Raw genomic sequence first — 10,259 nt, forward strand, 5'->3', positions numbered from 1 at the left:
ATGTTAAAGTAGCATCTCTGAGTAAGCAAGTAGCTCTGGTGATTTGCAAGAAAGGCCTAGAAATATTAAAATTCTGCCTACGTGTTCAATTATTATTATTTAAGTTTTGAAAGTAATACCATTTTTCGTGAATGTAAATATTTGTGTAGCAGATCCTTGTCAGTAAGCCTATACTTCCCAGGCTGTTCGAAACAAGCATACCTGGTCTAATATCTCGTTAAAAAATTATTTTAAAGAGATAATGTGACTGAGGTGAAGTTAGCTTAAAGGCTCAGGTTGAGGTTTGTAACAGTAAATACACTTAATTCAAAATAAAACAAAATTGCCAATTTCTAAACACAGCAAAAATTAACACATTCACTTTAAAGTATAGGAACAATTTTGATGAAATACAACATATAAGTGAAAGTGTCCATACAACAGCAGCTAGTTGGGTGAGAAAATAAGCGGGAATGAGAAGGGATATGCCTACATGCAGATTTACATTTAATTATATGTTTTATTCTTACTAAACATACCATTAAATATTGTTTTTGAAGAGCACTATAAATCGCACTACAAATTTCAGGTAAAATTTTTGAGATGGTGTTGTGTGGAATACTTTTAGAGAACATTTCCCCTGTCGCCAAAAATCTTAATGTAACTGCCAGCCTCTGCTTTGCTGGTATAGACTGGCACAAATGAGTATCCTTCTTTGCAATGCGAGACTCCACAATTGAAAGAAGAAGATCAAAACTTTCAGAATCCATTATTACATAGTTCGGAAATGAATCGGCATCTTCGTATCGAAGTTCATGACAAAAAGGGGTAAAACACCATTTGTTTGCCGGGAAAGTATCCACTGTCTCGTCCACCATCTGCGTTTCCTTTTCTTAGATTTCTCTTCTAGTTTACTGACACTTGCTACAATTGCAATTACAGCTACAGCTTTTGAAACACTTTGATGCTCTTAATGCAGGCATTGCAAACACCTGGAAAACGTAAATTTTAAACTGTGTATGATCACAATATACCTAAATTGGAATATAACCTACTTAAAAAAGCCCGCGTTCCTTGACCCAAAATTTGTTTTTGATTCTAAATACTGTCATTTAAAGTTCTCTACAGAATGTTTGGTAAAACGAGCTCACTCAAAGAAAATTGATAGTGTGAAATGACTTCAAATATATTTTACATTGCTCGTCAAATAATATTGAATACAATATATTTGAAGACGTATTTCATCCAAAATCACCCTTCAAATTTTGTTGTCCAATTTATTGGATACAATATATTTGACAGTGTGACAGGGCCTTTAGAACTATCACTTCATCTAAGTCGACTTGAGACTCGAAGCCGCGAGTACATTGGCGTTCTAGTTAACGCCGCTTCGCGCGACGGGGCTTTGCGAACTCTTTGAAGACACGGAGAGGCGACGAGACTCCTTGGTAAGGTGCTGAGGGGGGGGGGGGGGAGGGGGCAAGGTTGAACGATAGGAAGTGGTCACGCGAATGGAGGGTCGTTGTACCCGTGTTGCGCCCGCTCCCGCGAGAAGCGATCCCGCAGAATTGCGCGTCGAGCAGGCCGGCCTCATCTTCAGCGGCCTCGTAACAATACGCACGGACCTCATCCAACCCCACCTTTTACTTTTGCAAACGGGAGAGAAAAAAGAAAAACATTGGAGATGGCGAACACTTGACTGGGCTGACCTCGAGGCCAGCCGCGTCTGCCTTATCGCGCCGACTCGCTCGCGGCACGGACACGGACGGTGGCTTGCGCAGGGTCGCGGGAGGCCTTGACCCTGACCTCCCGCGCAGCCCGGCGCGAGCACCGAGTCCTTAGTCTGCCGCGCGCTCTCTTTCTACTGCACGAGTCCTGCTCAGGGTGTCCACAAGGAAAAAATATTTCGTACCAACTTAGGCGAGAAAAAAGTACTAGATTTGAAAAAGAAAAAAAAAGTACCAAATTATAATTTGTTATGGTTTTAACAATTTAGGAAGTTATTATGATATTGCAATGCTCTAACTTAAATATCACACCACACACACATACATTCCATAGTTTTTAAAAATAATTACGCTTAATAATAAAACATATTGGAGTTACTGTAATAATGTTATATTAAAGAAAAAAGTACTAGATCTGAGCGTAAATGTACTTGACCACTAAAAAACTTATAAAAGTACTAGATCTAGTATCAAAGTACTAACTGTGGACACCCTGGTTCTGCTACTAGCGTTGTCCTTGTTCCCGTGTGCTCTGTTGCCAGGTGCACGCCATAGAGCGCATTAGTTTCAGACACAACTTTGCAATGTGAAATGAAAACGTTTTTGTCGCATCGAAAATACTATATTATGTAAGGTAAAATTTGGGATGAGAATTGTGGAAATACTTTTTCCTGGTGTATTTCACCAAGAGCATCATCTGATAGTTTCCATTTTATTTTTAACTTTTAAGGAGATTTAATTGAAAGACGCCATCTTGGTTTCAACCGTTTTGTTTAAATCATTTAATTTTAAGAAGCTTTATATATATATATATATATATATATATATATATATATATATATATATATATACTTTCATGGAATAACTTGTTATTAGTACGTATTGACTGACTGTTACAAATAGTTTCTCCTGCGAAATAATAATTGATGTTTAGCATTTATTAATTATTTTAATTTCAAATGACTACTACTGTCTTAGAAAATCAAGAAGTAGTATAATTTTAAAAAAATATTAAAACTTATTGTGATTAACGATGGTATACAAAATAAGACTTTTAATTTTAATAACCCCGGTAGTATCAATCTGGCAACAATGTTCACTATTTACTCTATACTATAGCTACCAGCCCGCTACAATTTTCCTCTCCCTCGAAAAATAATTCTGTATAGCCACTGGCAATAACTAATTTATCATGATAGCTCTCTTGCATTTCATATTGAGTCGAGAATTTTTGTCATAATTTTTTTTTACTGAATTTTTATTTGCAAACTGTAAAATATCGTGCAAGCAGTGGTGGACAGAGGAATTAATTTTGGAAGGGTATATGAAAAAAAGAAATGTTATTCGAAGAATTTAGGTCAAAAACAAGGGGATTGGACAGTTACAATATCATTCTCAACACGTACCACTACCTTTTGTGGTTTGTGACTCCAGGTGTTGTAATAACTCACTTTGCACCAAAATAACATCCTGCCATCTCCGAGATCTAGCATTTTTTTTTTTTTCATAACTTGACACATAAGAAAAAGCTAGAGTGTTTAGTGAAATACCTTGACACGAAACGTATTTGCGAAATACGGGTGTTCCTATTTATTATTATCAGTAGCAGCCGTAGACTTTGCAGGGCCCTGGGCTATTTACTTTTTTGAGTCTGTCTCCCGGGAGAGAGTGAAAATTTTACTCTTTCAAAAATTAATAACCCAACGTGGAACTTAAATACAGACGGTGTTTTCGCTGAATTATCTTAGGACATTTTGATTGTTTTTCCTGATAAACAATCCTCGGATCAGTTTTATAAATGCTTAAGATCAAATTTCAGGTAGAATCACATCATTACACATGGTAATAAAATCTTCGAAAGTTTTTCTGATACGAAATCATGAATTGAAATAAGTATTTACCAGCACATTAAGTTATGAGGCAATACAAATTAATTGATTTTTTTCTCAGTAATGTCCATATTTTTAACAGAATACTACAAAAAAAAAAGCACGGTGCTAGGCCCCGATAGGTCCTACTTGCCCTGCTCATCATACAGCATGTCCATAAAGTAATGTCCCAGTTATAAATTGTAATAATATCAACTGTAAGCGTTGTAGAGTGTTGGTTCAAGGTCACAATTAAAGAGTAACTCAGTTTTCGATAAGCGCATGCGCGAGTATTGCTTTGTCGTTTTCTCGCTTGCAGCGCCACCTATGCAAATTTGCGACTCCTGAGCGTAAAAAATTCTGTGTTATGCAATTTGCTAAGCGCGAATCTGTAATTATTTCAGTTCAACCTGCGTTTCGTTCAAAGTTTAATTTGCGATCCTTCATGCTGCAAAAAAAAAAAAAAAACATCCGCCGATGGCATGAGACAATTTGAGACGACATAGCTCTTTTTTCTCTGGCCTCCACGTTCACCTGACATAACGCCATGCGATTTATTTTCCTCTGGGGCTTTATAAAAGATCGTGTCCACGTTCGGCCGCTACCCAATGATTTTCCAGAGTTTAGACAAAGAATTGAAGAGGCATTTGCTCCCATTACTCCGGACTTGTTAACCAAAGCGTGGGAAGAATCGGATTTTAGGTTGGATCTGTGGCTATAACCAAAGGTGCGCAAATTGAAAATTTGTAAGAAAAAACTAGGTTAGTTTAACTTCAGTTTGATGTATGATTTGACGTAAATATTAAAAAAAAAAAATTGGTTGTCTGTAAAGTTAGTTTATGGACGATAGTTTAACGTGACAACGTCATAATAAAACATTGATGAAATGATTGCATACTTTTATGAATAAAATTGAATCATTTTTATTGAATCACTATTTTGAATGGATACAAAGGAGTGAAATGAAATCTACAATTTATTTGATAAATTTACTTTTATTTGCACTCATTAATTCAAATAGTTCATTACTTTAACGAAGAGATTATTTCAACTATAACTTGTATACATGTTTGCTATTTAACTTCTTCCAATCTGTGTTATTCTGTTAAGGATAGGACGATGATAGGAAAAGTAGGAAACGAATGGGAGTGTTTCAAGTTTAATGTGCCTCGAAAAAGTCAAAACGATGGTTGTTCCAATCGAGTGGAAGAGAGATAGATGCGGCGCAAGTGTACAATTAACGTAACGGGACAACGTGCATAGCGGGACAATGAGTCATCCTTTTTCGTGCGTGCAGCCGGCGTTCATCGATTTATTAGACGTTGTCACGTCAAAAACTGTTGTAATTTACCACTGAAACTGGGACTTTATGTCATGGGCATTCTGTATAGAGGTATACAGGCTCTGGCAGCGGGTCTGCTGAGAGCTTCACCGCACCACGCACGGAACCTTGCAGCGCGGAGCGCAGGGATTCATCTCGAAGCGGTTCATCTGCGCACACAGCCAGTCGTCGGCGTCACTGCTGGAGTCATTGTTTGCGCCGCGGTGACGTCACTGCCAACACCGAGTCACGCGCTACTTCAACAAACCTGATATTAATCGCCTTCAGGGGTGGTGGGGGAGATGCCATCTCACAAGACGTCATTTTTGGCTCTGCGAATTTTCTATGAGTAGAGACCGGAAAATTTCGGGGAATTTTTTTTTTTTTTTTTCGTGACATGCTAGAACCAATACAAATTTACCTTCGTGCTGCTTCAGTGGCAGTCAGAAGCCAATCAGCAGGTGTATTTTGCCTGAGTATGCAGAGGATCGTGCAGTCTTATCATAGAGGTCAACGAAACCACAAATGTTTACATTTACTAGCTATAAGTAGGGCATGTATTTTTTTTTTTTTTTAGATATTTTATCGTTCATTAGACTGCAATAAGGCATGCATGCCCTAGCGATTGTTCCCTTCCAATTGGCGGTCGTCTGCAAGAGAAGCCATTGCCCTGTTTGGCCGGGCCATTCACTGGATGGCTGTGATTGGTGTTCTGACGGTATGCATGTGCCTGAAATAAACCCAAATAATATATATGGTCCTATGTTTAAGTGTCACACGCTATAGCCATGAGATAATAATTACTCCCTCGGGTTTCATTACCAAATTTAGTACATAGAGACTACGCTTTGCACTCAATAATTTCCATGGTGGTAAGAACTAAGGAAGTTAGCGTATACAATTTTTGCCATGTTAATACTTGAAATCAAAATGAGAACGACCCTTCACCCCTTTTCCTATCCTTTGATGTTAACTTTGTTAAAAAATACACACTACATCATGGCATCTTTACGATTTTTCCTGGTTCCATATTAGCCTTTACACAGCTAGATTTGTTTTGCTATCCAGTTCTAGCCAATTGACTTCAACTTCAGAACAGACACCAAACTCCATAATAGTTAAACCGAGCATGACTTTTTTATCTAATCAAACATTCCAAAAAGTAATCAACGGACCTTTCAAATAAGAAGGTACCTCACACGAACAAAATGTATTTCCTAGTTATAATTACCTGGATGTTTGCCGTAGCAACTTTGCTGTATTTCGACTTTAGAGTTCTTTACAGGGTTTTGAATGTTTTGGTAACATTCCAAGATGAGTCTTATGATTTCATGTTCGATCCATAAACTCAGTATCCGTAACTTTATGAAGATATTTGTAAATTTATGAAGCTCTCTGGATAATTTGTAACCAGTTTCCTTCTTAAATTTAAGATGAAAATTTGTTGTTTGGTTCCGATTCATCTCAACACTTTACTAGCAACATAAAAAAATTAGTCTCACCAGAAAATGTCATAACTTCTAAAGTAATAAAATTTATGTGCGTAACATATTCCTGAAATAATAAACTGTGCATACATGTGGCGGAACTTGTAACTGTGTGCGGACCTTTGTTTTACACTACCTTATCTTAACTAAGTGTAGTTAAAGTACATTAGATAAGGTTTGCGTGGGTGAAAAAAAAAGTATGCAGGAGGAAAATTATTGTTATAAAATGGCTCACGAATAAATGCCTCCTTGGAACACTATATTCTCTACTGAAAACATGTTTTCTTCTCCATTTATACTTCTTTCTCTCTATATCTTTCTCTATACTTCTCTCTAGCTACTCCCTCTCTTTTCCTCAAACACTTGTGTCAGTGTTCCGATGTCACAGATACTTTTGTGTGTGTAGTGGCGTAAATGCAAGTTTCTGTTTTAAAGACATTCTTGCAATATTTTCATTTCGTTAAAATACTGCGTACTTAGTTATTGATACGAACAGATATTTAGTATATTATTTGAAAGTAGTTTCTCCGGATGCTTGCTTACGTGTAACGTAAGGATTTTTTATTGTGAAAAAAAAAGGTGTGTTAAATATGCTTGACATATTGACATACAGGTATCAAAAGATGTAACATACACACACACGCACGCGCACCAAAACACACACGCACATATATATGTTACATCTTTTGATATACTTAAGCCATTAAAAACGAGAAAAATATTGATCCAAGTACTAACTTTTTAGCAATCTTTGTCACGTCACCTGGTACCTCACCTGTGGCTACGTGACAGGTTCTGATTGTAAGGTCCCTGTCATTACTGAGGCAAAGCTGCTCGCGAGCTCAGCAGGAACTTCAGCGTGGCGGCGTGGGCCAACGTTACAACGGTTACTTACATGATTACATGCGAGGCTCAGCGAAGCCCGAAGTTACACGAAGGCCCTAGTTGTTCGGGCGTGCGCACGAAAGGATTTGTGAATCACAGGTTTCCCGTGCGCATTTTCACTGTTCCGTCTAAGCAAACCTAACATTGTTTGTTCCACTTTTACATCACTTTCTTTAGCTGCTTACGTTTCCATGAAAGAAGGAGATATTTGTTATTTTTATCTCCAGAATATTACGTTGAAGTGGGCTCAGTTCTACGTGTTTCGTGTGAGCCACTCTAAACATCAACCTGACAAAGCATTATTTCCGTCGCCTGTTGTCTCACTTTGCACATAACAGCCACTAAAAAATATTCTAATGGAGACTCAAAAATAATTTAAAATTACATAAGTACAGGTAAACTATAGTGAACTGCTGATAATTTCTCACGGTACCGAGTGTAGGTGTAGAGGTTTCCTGCACATTTAAACACACGTGTCATTTTCATGTAGTACTTCTACAATTTGATGAAATTATATAATCGGCGTGTTTAACATGTCCGCTAAGCAAGTTTTTCAAACAAAACAGAACATACAAATGCAATGCTGTACCGAGTGAAAACTAAATATAACACCTACAGTTTGTTTAGTGATACATAATATTTGTTTGTGTGAAGCAACAGTTTAAAAAAGCGTTTGGCTGGACAAATTTTGGCTTGCCATAAAATTAATTTTGTAAAATGAACAAATAATGCACGTGTTTTGACGTTGGCGTGTGCTTTGTAGTAGTTATAATTTTGCCCACAAAATTGAAGTTGAAATAAATTTTTATAATTCGCGAGTTGAGCTAAGATAGGCCAACCTGGCACTTAGAAAGTCGTTATAATGTTTTCTGTAAGAACTGATTAGCCACATTAGCAATCAGTGAAATACAGAAACAGTTAAGAACTGAAAGCTTTACCTTATCTTGTTGAGTATGAAGGTTAGTTATCAAATAAAGAAAGGAGAGATAAAAGCCCTGTTATCACAAATACAGTTTATCGCCAAAATGATATATTTTTAACTTTATTAACGATTTTGCAATTTTTTTTTTGCGCTGAGCTGCGATGTAAACCTCACATATAACATATATGGGCCTTAAATTAATATGCAGACGCCAGTTCACTCATACGAGACCGTTAAGTTCTAAGCTCTATTAAACTTAACGTTTTAGACTTTAAATGGGACGTCAGATTAGTGTAGTACTGCAGTTTTGTTTTAGCATGCATGTCAGTAAACTAAACAGTTTATTAATCAGACTGTCATTAGAAAAAAATATATATGAACTAGCGAATCAGGTAACGAAGTGACGAAATACATTATTTTATCGAAATCACGTCTAGCGTTTCCGGTCGTGCGTCTAGCATGATCGACTCCTTCTAGAAGGAACTCTCCGACCGCCTTCGATGTAGCAGCACTTTCTGAGCTCCCGTCTGCGCGCGTCTCCAGTTTCTCGTCGTCCAAGCAAAGCATCTGGTTAACCATAAGGCGCAAACAGAAGCAATAATTATATCCAAATACATTATATATATAGTCCAAATACTCTGCGGTCTACTTAACGTAAAGGATCAGCCACTTTGCAATTCCTGACATGTGTTGGAATGGTTTCTTTTAACGCCATGGTGGATTTCAAAGGGCATTTCCAGAGGGGGCAGCTGCTTTCCAAAATAGGGGGGGGGGGAATATCAACGAAATAGGTTGTTATTTCATCATTTTGAAAGAAACTATTGCTCAAAAAAATAACCTTTGTCACTTTGTTATTGTTTAATATTGTATGACACCATGGGCCTTACTACCCCATGAAAGAGGTTGAAATTTCGCAAAATCCCCCTCCTTTCCTCTTTTTTTTCCCCCGTTTGGGCTGACACGCCATTGTGTGTGTGTGTTAGCAAGTACTTGTTTGCCGACCTGACGGAAAGAAGCTGTAACGTTGTTCATGTTGTAACGTGTCGATGTCGTCACATACCTTTGATCGCCGACTGCTGCCAGGCTGTGTCGTCTGCGGAGGGCTGGAACCTACCTTCAAGCCACACGCCAGCGCCCCGGTGCCAGCCGAGCACTGCCAGCAGCCGAGACGTCGCCGGCGGCAAACACGGCGCCTTATCTCCCCCGCGGGTTGTCTAAACTCGCCGCCTCGGACAACGATCGCGACTTTTTCCCGCCCCTCAAGGTCGCCGCTCCGCCAGTTGGAGCGGCAGACAGAGCTGGGCGGTTTCCGAAAAAACGACAGGTGAAATTAAAACCACGGGTGATAACGAACCATTTACACCTACATTCTGAACCCTACTCACCAACTAGAGTGTTTCAGTTCTGTTTGTGGTTTATGGTTTCTTTTCTAAAAACTATAGAAATATTAGTTAAAACCAAATGAGTAACACTCACAATGGGCACATTTGATTTTTTTTAAAGTGATATATATAGTATAAAATCTTAAATTATATTCTCATTTCAAGGATCTCAGTTATATTATCTACAGCAGTTAGGATATAAAAAAAGCACTTATCTTTATGGAAACTGGTTATGATAGAGTTTCTCTTTTCTTTTCAGATTTGTTGATATTCAAAATATTATCCACTAATCCCGATACTACATGTGTTAATTTGATTTAGAAACAAGCAACCAAAAGCTGCTAATCATTTTGCAAAGTTTAAGGGAAAAAAAGATGTGATTTTTTTTTAATATTATTTTATACACTGCCATAAATATGATTTTGAGCCCATTATTTTGAGCGCATATGTGTTCTATTCTGGTCGAATGCAAGAATCAAGAATCTTGCGGTCTTGATGTATCACAATGAAGGCTCTAGATCAACTTAGTAACTGCCTACTTTGTCATTCCCCGGGCCTGAAAGCTTCAATACAAACATTGAGGCATGGCATTACCACGTTGTTCGTCATATGAAAAATGATTTAGACATTAGTAATATTTGTCATATTATGGGAGTTATAGCAATTTTTCTGTTTTTCAAAAAAAAAA

At 37.7% G+C, this 10,259-nt stretch overlaps 1 protein-coding gene across 2 annotated transcripts in view; it reads right to left on the reverse strand.

Moving 5' to 3' along the window:
* LOC134532677 (cGMP-dependent protein kinase, isozyme 1-like) overlaps window positions 1-9,376 on the reverse strand; it is a 42,648-nt gene extending 33,272 nt beyond the window's left edge. The window contains exon 1 of one of the 2 annotated variants that reach the window (XM_063369372.1): window positions 9,304-9,376. The gene's annotated coding sequence lies outside the window, so the exon portion shown is untranslated. Of the gene's footprint in view, window positions 1-9,249 lie in introns of both variants that reach the window. The other variant, XM_063369371.1, reaches the window with a different exon arrangement.
* Window positions 9,377-10,259: the final 883 nt, after the last annotated feature.

Source organism: Bacillus rossius, chromosome 6, assembly GCF_032445375.1.
Source record: "Bacillus rossius redtenbacheri isolate Brsri chromosome 6, Brsri_v3, whole genome shotgun sequence".
In the NCBI taxonomy this organism is placed as follows: domain Eukaryota; kingdom Metazoa; phylum Arthropoda; class Insecta; order Phasmatodea; family Bacillidae; genus Bacillus; species Bacillus rossius.